The 13,002-nt window shown below is 35.9% G+C and overlaps 1 pseudogene; it reads left to right on the plus strand.

The window, feature by feature from the left end:
- Positions 1-7,463: 7,463 nt before the first annotated feature.
- LOC148120002 (U6 spliceosomal RNA) lies at positions 7,464-7,562 on the plus strand (annotated as a pseudogene).
- Positions 7,563-13,002: the final 5,440 nt, after the last annotated feature.

Genomic DNA, 13,002 nt, shown 5'->3' on the forward strand with positions numbered 1-13,002 from the left:
ATGCAGAGTCGTACGTCAGTCAAATGTGAGCCAGCACTCTACTGAGAAGTAAGGCTGTGATGCTGATTAAGAAGGTGACAATTCTTGAAAGATCTATCCTATCACAGATTCAAAGCATAGAGCCCCCTTCTTATAATGTTAATGGTAAAAATGAAGAAGTGTAGAAAAATGCAAATTCTAGGTACAGAGTCTCAAGATTCACAGAGAAAAGGCCAAAGCATTTAAAGCTAACACATGTCAATATTGACTTTTAAAAATGTTCATTTATGCTTCAAGTCCACACTGTTCCAAGTGTGGTCAATGGACCAGTTTTGGCTGCATCATCAAAGCTTGTCAAATTTGTAAAATTCAGACTCTAGCCAGACTGATGAATCAGAATCTACACTGTCTCTAAGTCATTAGGGTATCTATATGCACATTAGGTTTAAGGAGCACCATCTGGAGGGATATTATTCTCACTCATAGAAAATAATTTATTTTTTGAAATGCATAACTGTTGGCCTATTATTGTCATTTCTTTCATCCCAGATAGATGGGTCACTAATGTGTGATGAAGATCACATAGGATTGTAACCAGAGAACTTTTCAAATTCATGTGGCTATGAGGGTAAAAGAGGGTTGAAATGTGGGAATCTACTCTTTTTCTAGAAATCCAACCTCATATTTATTCTTATAAGAAATCTACATAGTCAGGGCAGTGAGCCTAATCACTTTTTTATTAACCATGACAATAAGAAAAATTGCTAATAGCCTCTTATTATCACTGTGCCTGTCACTGTTCTAGGTTCTGTGTTTATGTGTTTGGGGTGGTATTTATAACAACTCACATGTCCCTATTACATCGAGAGGTCATCATTATCATTACCATTTTTATGGTTCTCAAAGTATTATTTTCATGGAAATAGTTTCCAGGAACAATGAATAAAATGTTATAGAAACAAAAAGCTAAAATGTTTGCATTTTTCAGACAAATGATCTAAAATACAATAAAAATCTTAATTATAAATATGGTAAAACATCTAAACGACATATCTCCCTTAAAAAGCAAAGAGACATGTTTCACAATTTGATTGACTCTGAGACAGAAATTGCTGAGTGTCTCCTGATTGCCTTGCTGAAGACTCTGGCAATCATACCTATTACAAGTTGTTTAAGGAAGCTCAATTAAATTTGTGAAAATTCTAAACTACTCCATCTTGCAAAGAGATAGTTTTAAATTTTATATAAATTCAAATGCTAGTTACTCAAACTCAAATTGTCTAATGGAAAATCAAGCTAGATCACTTTCATTTTTCTGTGTGGAAACACCTAGATTAAACCTCCAGTAGGCACACACAATTTCAAAACCTTTCTACAAGAAAGTCTTGCAAAGAAGAACTAAACAGAAGACTCATTTTTATTTGCCTAATATTACAGATAGATAGTTTGAATGAAAAACCAAGAAGGTTGCAGTTTGAAGGCCTAAAGGTACAATGGAGTGAGAAATACAGTGGACCAAATTCTGGAATATTGACTTTTAAACCTGAGTCAGCAACAGACTTATTGTTGTAATCTTGAGAAAGTCTTTTTCTCTTAGTAAGCGAGTATTGTACAATAAAAAACTATAAACTCTCAAAATATTAAAACAATACATATTTATTTCTTATATAAGAACCTGTACTTATAGGTAGGTTGAAAATCAACATCTAGGAATATGTCACTTGGGCTTGGGTCTGTGGAGAAGTGTGATTATCTGTTTTCTCCACACAAATCTCATTTTCTTCGAGTAAACATTTCCTAAGACATATCCTTCTCAAGGCAAATGACACATGCACCAAAGGACAAACTCAACAGCATGTGGTCATTTCACATCCTGGTGTCATGCTCTTTAGCCAGTTACTGACCAAAGTGAACATAAAAACAAGTACTATATTCAAGGGGAGAAAAGAAGTTAATTTTGTCATTATGAAGTCAGAAGGTGAGTGTGTGTGAACAGTAATAAAAGCCATGGTTTTCCCAAGAAGTGAGCTCATTTCAGAGCCATCCAGGTTATTTCTCTTCTTTTTTTTTATTAAATATTTACCTATCTTAACTGGATGAGCACTTTGTTTATATGTATGCATGGTACTCAATGCCTGATTCTAAGAAGGTTAGCAGTAGAGGGTGTCACATGTAGAATGAACGGCACATGAGACTCTTAATCTCAGGGTTGTGGGTTCGTGCCCCACATTGGGCGCCACTCTGTAGAACGAACGGCAGGCCACTTCCTGCCACCTGGCTCCCAGCTAGCTTTATGCAATATAATTACACAGACACTGTATTCATTTAAACACTGCCAGCCCATTATCTGTAGCCTCTTATTGGCTAACTCTCACATCTTGACTAACCCATTTCTAATAATCTGTATGCCACCACAAGGTCATGGCTTACTGCACGAGTCTAGCCAGCATCCATCTTGGGAAGAAGAATCATGGCATCTGCCTCACTTCCCTTCTTCCCAGCATTCTGTTCTGTCTACTCCACCTATCTAAGCTGTTGTCCTATCAAGGGCCAAGGCAGTCTCTTTATAAACCAATAAAAGTAACAATAGACAGATGACCCTCCTCCATCAGTTAGACACCTTGGAGTTAGAGATAAGGGTGCATGTGAGCCAAATGTAGGTACTAGAAAATAAACCTAGGTCCTCTGCAAGAACAGCCAGTGCTTTTAATAGTTGGGTCATCTCTCCAGCTCCTATTCAGGAGACTTGCAGCTATGGACATCATTCTATCATTACAGGAGAAATCTCATGAGGTTCTAAAGAACTGTGTATAAACTGCTGTGCAGAAAACACGATCCTAAAGGTGAAACTCAGTCATTGCTCATTTCCAGAACTGTAAGTCTATTTCAGTAACTTGAAAAAATAATTTAAAGGCAAAATCATAATTCTCTCTCTCTCTCCAGAATTCTGACTTTTCTTGAACACTTGGCATGGTTGGCAGTGTTAACCCTAGCTACTACCCCTATTATACATGGTACAGCTTTTGAGATTTTAGCACTGCCTCTCTTTTGTAGTCACTCTGTGTAATTCCTTTAGTGTAGGTCACTTTGAATATATTTTCATGAACTCCCTGAGCAGTATTAACTTATATCCCAGAATTTCCATTTGAGTTATGGCTCTTGCCTCTTCAGAAACTTGCTTGCACCCTATCTGTCAAACTAAACAAAAGGAATGTGTAATGTATCTGGATTATACATTTTTCTCATATAAAATAGATAAGAACTCTGGAAGTCTATAGAAATTCCCCACCTTCCATCCCATAATTGTGAGAAGGTTGTGTTTAAGTATGTGTCAGCTTTCAGACATGTCAATATTAGAGAGTAGTTTTGAGGAGTAGTTAGATAACTCTGCAAATGAAAACATAGTGACAGGGTTGCAAGCCCTGTAGGTCCTAGGAGTGCTACATTTAATGTGCTTTTCAAAGGCAACAAAGAGAGAGAAGGGGGAGTCAAAGAAAAGAAATTTCTTATTTAAGTTAGGTATCAGAAAGGTTTTCCTAATTTTTTTAAAAAGGGCTTTAAACTGGCACTATTTCGCAAGAGAAGAGGAAAGACATTTTATATAAAGCGGCCAAACGAAGCTTTTCAATGATGTACTATAAATAAAATTCTCACTTAAATCAGGGCTACATCCTTAAGGGCAGAATACTTCTTTCCCTTTGTTGTCTACATTGATTTAAATCTTTGTTGAGTAACTAAGGATCAAATCTCAAGATGGTCTTTATAGGCAGGCAAAGTCATGCTATGCTCACATGCCTCCTTCCGGCCTGTTTATTCTTTGCATATGGTTGAAGTTTCTCAAAAATAATCATCAACGTGTGATAGTCATCTGCTATACCATAAAATTCACACATGAGTGTATGGCCATAGTTTAACTTATAGTCTGACGGAGGAGTCTCAGGCTGTCACCTCACTTGCCCTATAGAATTCAAGAAATTTTTGCCTTCTTTTCTTTCTGTTAAAAAGACTTTTTCCCCTACAAGTATTTTGGGATAACATTGCTTGTTATTCAATTATTTAAGACAGAGTGTTTGCTGACAACTCAATATTCTCTCTTTTCTTCTCTTTGAATAAGAAAGTACAAACTGTGCATAGGAAAATAACTCGCTTGGTATCAGGTAGAAGCAGAAAACAAGCAGAAAAAGTAAAAGCACGCATAAATGGTCCAATATTCACTCCCCGAATCACCCCAGGTGCTAAAGGAAACACTCAGGAAGAGACTTTGAAGTGCTACATCAATATATATTCTCTCAGAGAATTAAGGTAATAGCAGTGTGAGGGTCCTTGGAATCAGTTCATCGTCGTAAAAGCCAAATTTGATTAGAGGTATAAAGATGCAAGTTGATTGTGTTTGTCATAATCTTTTCTTCAAAGTGGCACTGCACTCATGCATTGAGTAAACGTTTACTATGTGTCAATGTTGTTCTAGAGATGGAGGGACTTACATGCTTGCATGTGCTTGCACTCCAGGTTTTTTAATGGCAACTCTTACCCTCCAAATTAGGTCACTTCTTTTTAAGCATTTTGTGTACTTCCGGGTTTTCACCCTTGGAAATCATTTGATAAAACTGTTAATGGTTAAGCAAATCCCATCTTACAGATCAGGGAGAGTGTTATTAGAGCAATAGTGTGAAAATTAATGAAGGGGATGCAGGGTAGAGCTCGAAAAATGGCCTTAGAAAAGACACACATCTCAGAAGACAAGACATTCTCCCTCTGTTGAAAGATGCTCAAAGATTAAGTTTGAAGAATTCACTGGAGATACCAGTCACCATAGAGCGTAAGAAAAGAGGTCCATCTTGTAAGCCATCAGAAAGAACCACATCAGTGATGCTCAACTTCACTAAATTGGAGCAAAGTCTCTGAAAGGTTAGAGAAATTGTAAGGAAAAAGCCATGCGTGCTCGTGAAGCTGCAGACCAGTTCAGGTATTTTTAGGGCAATTTGATCACATTCATTAAAATGTTAAACATTCAATATTCCTATCCTTGAACATTTTCTTATCTCTGAGTTTATACCAGAGATACTTAATGGTCTTTAACAGAATGCACCTTCAAGTAATGTTTATAAAGACAAACAAACAAAAACTTGAAAACAACTAAGAGATACCAATAAGAGAATACTCTGAGTTAAATCTGTCTGTAGAATCTCCCCATTGAATTATCAAAAGTAACCTAAACTTGTAAAAGCAAATAAATCTATACACGTACAAAAAACAAATCACCATGCAAATTGAACAAAACGTGCCTGTAAGCAAAGTTTATTCCTAGGCCCTCAAAGACCAATCCCTCCTTCAATATTTTTTCAAATGTTTTATTTATTAAATTCAAAATGTGATATGAAAAATGAATAGCATCTATTAAGAAGCACAATTTTTGGATATCTGCTAGGTATCAATTAACCTGGTATAGTATTTATTAAACACACACATATATAATATACATATATATATATATCTAGATTAACATACTTACACATGTATGATATATATGTATATAAATCAACACATATATGATCTACATATATATTTTATGTAGTGTAATAAAATTATACACAGACTCATACACACCTTTTTTTGTTCTTGGAACAATCTTGTCATGCTCTAATATAGGAAGAGGCTTCTCAGCTGGGGTGGAGCTAATTCATGTTTCCAGAAAATTGGGCTTGGAAGCTTCAAGAGCTTTTTGGAGGAGCAAACCCAAAGAGATATGTGGGACATTTCTGTTACAGCTGAAGCTTTGGTGTGCTACTGTGACTTCTGTATGAAGTGTCTGCACAAGAAGCACAGAGGAACATACAGGGTGTGTGTTAATGACTGACTAAGGTAAGATTAGCTTTAAAGCTTCCGTCTGATTCTAGGTATTTACCTTAATTGTCTTGCAACATTTTCCATTTTAATCATAAAATTCTTCATTTTTCTCTGTTCACTTGAGATGTAGATCTAATTAAGAGACTTATAACATAGAATTACTTATGTCAGGGACTTGGGAACCATCTCATAGAATTGAAAATATGATAGGAGTTAGAATATATCTATATATTTATATCTATATCTACACACACCTACACACACACAACTACACACACACACACACACACACAGGTCTCACATGCCAAATATATGCAGATGTTTCTACATGCACACAGTTATGAGAAGTGTAATTTTTAATTTGACACAGAAAGAAATTATCAACCATGATTAATAAAATTAATAAAATTAATAAAATAATTTTTAATATGCTCTAATGCAAGTGATATGAAGGTTTCTCTCTCAAAATAGTCCACTGCACTGCATTCACTTTTTTCCACCATGATAGTACAATGCTCACTTAATGGAGCAAAGGAAAATTCAGCAACCAAATTGTTTCTAAATAAATCATATTTTCTATTTGTCTTTACCTACAAAGTTAGCAACTCCTTCATATCAATAATCAAGTATCATGTGCTGTAGCCGTAACTTCTGTTGTCTGAGTTGTGACAGCAGAACTAACTTGAATTTTTTTCCTTATTTAACATAGCATATCTTAGAGACTTTAGTCTCTCTCTCTCTCTCTCTCTCTCTCTCTCTCTCTCTCTCTCTCTTTCTCTCTCTCTCTCGTGTGTGTGTTTATTTTTTTTAATATTTACCCTGATTTTTAAAGAGTGAATTATCTGACTTCCCTTTCTCATATCTGAATTGGTAGCATATTAGCCTTGTGTTTGAGGGCAATTGTTAAGCAAAGTAAGCACCGCTTTAACTTAAACATTGTATTGATAAAGTTAGTGATGTAGGCTGATAGAAAAGTTCAGTGGGCATTCGGGAATTTTGAAGTCTTTATACTCCACAGTAGGAAATGAGAAGACACACTCTTTCAATTGAAGTACAAAGAGTTACTAAATGAAGGTTCCCTTCCCAAGAGTGTGGAGGACTAACTGAAGCAAAGGAAAAAAAAAAACCTTATTATTTCTAACCTTGCTGTAATGAGTTGGGACACTCCTGTGATACTAGTATACTGTGGAAGGTGGAATTCATTCACACACTACAGGGTTTTCCATACATGTTCCAATACAAGCCGTTCTGAATATAATTTCATGTGCCTCATATCTCATCACTAAGTTAAATCTGCAACCAGCCCTGTACAGTTTAATATTTTAATGAGTCCTGGGCTGCCTTCAGAGACTCTGGAGTGCTCTGTGATTGAGCCAGTGGCAGTGGTGCTGGCCAACTTTAGTTAGCTGTTGCCAGAGAATTTGTAGCCTCATTCTTTTGTTTATTTGTTCAGTTTTTTGTGGTTGTTGCTGTTTTCATTTGCCAAGCCTGTGAGGCTTTTCATGAGGCTGACTGGACCTGTCAGGCTTGGTCTGACTCCCCAGGCTCAGGACAATAGTTGATCTCATAGTCACGTCAACAATTAATTTGTTATATTAGTTACTGTTGTTGTGAGAAATACTTTGACAAAGCAACTTGTGCTCATTCAGCAGCACATATACTAAAACTTGAATGATAAAGAGAAGGTTCGCATGTGCACAGAAGACATTTCTGTTTGTGCGGTAATGCGTGTTTATAGAAGGCAAAACACAAATTGAAGAAGAGGTAAAGGATTCAATAAAAAATAACTTTATATACATTCACAAAAGTGGCATATGTAGGACCTTTGATACACCATAGAAAGAGCAAATCTATGAATTATGGGGCTAAAATAAATAGAAGAATTCCATGTCAAAGGCATGGAGAATATACTGAAAAAGATTGATGGAGGAAAATTCCCCAAATCTAGGGAATCAGAAGCCTATAAAGGCGAAAGGCACACAGATGTTCAAACTGTTTTAGAAAAAAATATCCAACCTATCCACAACATAATTAAAACTAAATATACAGAGCAAAGAAAGGGTATTGAAGCTACAAAAGAGAAGGTCATATTATACATAAAGAAATGTCTATAAGAAAAAAAGATGTTTTCTCACTAAAAATGTTAAAAGCTAAAAGGATTAGGAGCAAGATGTTTCAAATTCTGAAAGTATACAAAGCCAATCCAAAATGTTATAACAAGGCAAAACTGTCATAATTTAAAGAGAAAAAAAAACTAAAGGAATTCATGACTACCAAAGAGAATACTGAAAGGAACACTTCGGGTTGAAACAAAGATAAAAATATTCAAGAGGGTACAAGAAAAAGAAATAATGCTTAGAGTTGTTATACAAGTAAGGCTAAGAAAACACACACAACAAAACAAATAGAATAGTAATAATTAACACACATATGTAAATAATTATATTTAGTATTAATGATATAAATTCCCCCAATAGGCTAAACAACCTGGATTAGGAGACAGTATCCATCTTTTGTTATCTACTAGAAGCACGACTCACCTTTAAAGATAGACACTACCCTAGAACGAAAGGCTGCAAAATATACTCCAAGTAAATGAGACCAGGAAACAAACAGAAATCTCTATTCTAATAAAAGACACACACAAAGAAAACACTAAGTCAGAACTATTTAAAAGAGATAAGAAAATCACTTTATCCATACCAAGAGAACAATCCACTATGAGGACATCACAATTCTAAACACGCAACAAATTAAAGTACACCAAATCTCATAAAGCAAATACTATTGGGCTTAAATTAATAGGTTAATCACAACACAGATTAGTAGGTGACTTCAATAACCTATTTTAAGCCACAAAAATGTCATCCAGGCAAAATAGTAAATAGGGAAGGATGGATTTAAGTGATATCATAGATAAAAATGGAACTATTCAATAACTACTGAATGTTCTAACCAAAGTACACACACACACACACACACACACACACACACACACACACACACAATATACATTCTCTTTAATAGCCCAGGAATGATTCTCTAAAATAGGTGAGATATCAGAACACAAAGAAAATTTCAACAAATACAGAACAATTAAAAAAAAACTGTGTATCTATCATAGAATGATGAAAAAAAGTTTGAAATCAATAGTAAAAGAAACTACAGAAAAATACATAGTCTTATTTGAATTATACAATACATTACTAAATAATGAATGGATTATCTAAAAAATCATGAAGGAAATAAAAATTTAAAGTCCTCTCAGTAAATGAAAAAAAATGAAAATATCCATGAAGTTCAAGATACAGTCCTCATAGGGAGAGCAGTCCTAATGTGAAATATACAGTTCCAAGTATCTATGCCTACCTACATTAGATACACCAGTGAACTCAAGTACATGGTTTAATGATGTCCCTTAAGAGTTTGGAAAAAATGAGCAATCTAAACTCAAAACATTAGAATGGAAGAAATAAGTAAAATGAGGACAGAAATTAAAGAAATGTAAACAACCAAAAATTACAAAGAATCAATGAAATGAAGAACTGTTCTTTTAAAAAGATAAACAAAATTTAAAACTCTTAGCCAAACAACCAAAAGAAAGACAGAAGACCAAACTTAATAAAATTACAGTTCCAAGGAAGAACAAAAGATACTGATCAATTTTTTAAAATCCTAAGGACATACTAAAAACTTTTACTCTATGGTGTAACATGGGGGCCTGTTTGTTAAGGGTTTTTCTATCCTGCCCGCCCCCCCCCCCCAGCTGTTTAGTCCCAGAGAAAAATCACACACAGATCTCTGTAAGTTATAAAGCTGATTGGCCCATTAGGTCAGGCTACTTATTAGCTAACACATCTTGATTAACCCATTTTTCTGATCTATTTTAGCCATATGGCTCAGTACCTTTTTCAGTGGGGCAGCTCACATCCTGCTGCTTCAGTGATCTGGACAGGAGTAGGAGGAATCAACTTCCTCCTTCCCAGAAATCTCCTGTTCTCCTTGCATCACTATGGATTTGGAGAGCCTACAAAAATGAATGAATTTCTAGGTGATCAGACCTATTGATATTAAACCAAGATGTAATCAATAATTAAACAATCAAGGATATTGAAACATTCATAAAATCAAATCTCTGAACCAAAGAAAGATATGGTTCACATGGAAGCACAGTAGAATTTTGCCAGACTTTCAAAGGAACTTATTTTATACAATTGAAATGAAAGTGATACTTCCAGCTCCCCTTTAAGAAGCAAGTTTTACTATTAAAACCTGTAACCGGAATCAGATAAAGATAGAATAAAGAAAAAAACTAACTCCTTATGTATCAAAACTTCTAACTTCAATCACAGTAGGATCACTGCTCAGAGGCTAGGTAGGTGTTTTGCTAAAAAAAAATTTAGGCATATATAGGTGGGACTTTTCTGGACCCTCATTGCTTAGGAGATAAGGTCAATAACCAACAATAAGAGTCATAAATCAACATAAAATTAAAGTGCTTCTGTCAACCAAGTAAATGATTGATCAAGTGAAGAAGCTGTCTCCAAAGTAAGAGAAAAACCTTTGTAACTATACACCTGGAAAAAGATTAATATCCAGAATATGTGAGGAACTCAAACATATTAGAAAGAAAACAACCCAGTATGTAAATGGGATATAGATATGGACAGATATTTCTTAAAATGAGACACATAAATGGTTGTTAAATATTTTTTAAAGTATTAATGTCATTAGTTATCAAGGAAAAGTAAATTAAAATGACTTTGATTTTATCTCATCCCAGCCATAATGGGTAACATCAAAAAATCATGAAGGATCAGGAAGGTCAAGGTGGGTAAAGAAAAGAGAGGCAGAGCAAGGAAAGAGATACCTTGAAGAAGGGAGCCGTTATGGGGTTAGTGAGAAAACAGGCAATAGGTAAATTCCCAGGAAACCACAAGAATGATTCCTGCTTAGAATCTAAGTAGTGGTGGAGAGGGTAACTAAACTGTCCCTCTCCTCTAATCAGATTGATGACTATCTTAATTGTTATCACAGAACCTTCATCCTGTGTCTGACATAAGCAGATGCAGAGGTACATAGCTAAGCATTGGGCCTAACTCCTGGAGTCCAGTCATAGAGAAGGAGGAAATATATTACAAGCAAATGGGTCATGACTATGATGGAGAAACCCACAGAAACAGCTGACTTGAGCTAGTGGGAGCTCACTGACCCTGGACTGACAGCTGGGGAACCTGCATAAGACAAAACTAGACCTTTTGAATGTGGGTTTCAGTTTTGTGACATGGGCAGTTTGTAGGGCCACTAGCAGTGGAACCAGTATTTGTCCCTAGTGAACTGTATCTTTGGAGTCCATTCCCTAAAGAGGGATACCTTGCTCAGTCTAGATAAATGGAGGAGAGCCTTGGTTCTGCCTCAAGTGATCTGACAGCCTTTGTTGACTCCCCATGGAAGGACTTACACTCTCTGAGGAGTGGATGAAAGCCTGGAGCGAGAAAGAGGAAGAGTAGAAGGACAGGAGGGAGAGGGAACTGAGATTGATATGTAAAATCAGATTGTTTTAAAAATAAAAAGATACTCAGAAAAAAACAAACTAAAAAGAAATCAAATGACGACAAAAGCTGGTGATGATGTGGAAATTATGAGTTCTTATTTATTGTCGTGGGACTGTAACTGTTGCTGCTACCATGGAAGTCTGCACACACATTCCTCAAAAAGCTAGAATCAGATCTCTTGTATGATTCAGCTATCCCTTACATGCTCAATGGATTCCGTATCCTACTACACAGGTATCCTGCATTCACGTGCATTGTTTCTCTATTCACGATACCCAGAGAAAGAAGTCAGCCTAGATGCCTATCCAGAGATCAATAGAAAGTGAAAACGTGGTTCATACATGCAATGGAATGGACCACAAATAAAATGATCATGTAAAATTTGCAGGAAAATGAATGGAATTGGAAAATATTCTATTGAATGAGGTATCCCAGAACAAGAAAAACAAATGCTTCATGCTCTTTCTCAGATGCAGAGCTTAACTGTGACTCTTTAGATCTATGTTTTCAATTAACTTGAGTATCCAATGATGACAGGAAACTAGGAAGGGCAATTTGGGGGCATCTTAGTTTCTTTTCAGATGTTGTGTTAAAACACTGATGAAAACCAACTTGGGGAGAAATTGACTTGGTTGGGTTATGGGTTATGGTACATAATCACAGGGGACCCCCAAGGCAGGAACTGAAGCAGAGATATAGACATAAGCTATTTACTACCTTGCTTTCTCTGCTTAATGTTGCGATCTTTCTTAGACAGCCCAGACCTGCTTGTCTAGGGATGCCACTACCCACAGTGGGATAAGTCAGTCACTGTCAATCATAAATAAAGAAAATTTCCCCATAGCCATGCTAACAGTTCAGTCTGAGGGAGGCAATTCTTCAATCAAAGTTGCCTCTTCCCTTGTGACTCCAGGTTGTCTTAAGCTGACAGAAATTAAAAAGCACATGGGGAATCCCTTTATGAATTGGGTTTCATAGAACATAGGTGATATAAAAGTAGAGATATGGCATACTGGGGGTGGAAAGTTTTAAGAAGGGTTAGCATGGAAGGGTGAGTGAGGTAATAGAGTTAACCAAACAAAGGTGTAAGTCATATAGAATCATACTTTTTGCAAACCAATTAAAATATATGTTAAAAATTAATTTTTGGTTAGAAACATTTTATCCTGTTTGGATGTGTTATTCTGCTTCTAGAAGCACTGGTTATTAAACAAAACAACCAGTGCTATGTGTAGGACACCTTCCTATAAGTTATTGATCAGGTAGGTCCCAAGACAGCCCCAAACAATTCTAGGTCTCGCCATTCTTCCTGTTTACTCACCAGAATGAGATGATAAGACACTATTGTTGATGATACCACAAACCTTAGTTATATGATACAGGGAATGCAAACTGAGATGGAAGATTCTTCTTGCCCCCTGATGACAAAAGCTTCACCATGGCATAATGTACTACGAAGGGGTCTGAGGTAAAAAAGTCATCAGCTGTCATATTTTGCTGTGAATTCTATAGGTTATAATATCAACCTGCCAGGTAAGATGTAACCACTGTCACTGAATTCAATACTGGATTTGATTCAAGGCCTATTTCCAAGGAGGAAATTAATCCCTGGAATCTTACA

Source organism: Myodes glareolus, chromosome 13, assembly GCF_982192425.1.
Source record: "Myodes glareolus chromosome 13, mMyoGla1.1, whole genome shotgun sequence".
NCBI lineage: Eukaryota > Metazoa > Chordata > Mammalia > Rodentia > Cricetidae > Myodes > Myodes glareolus.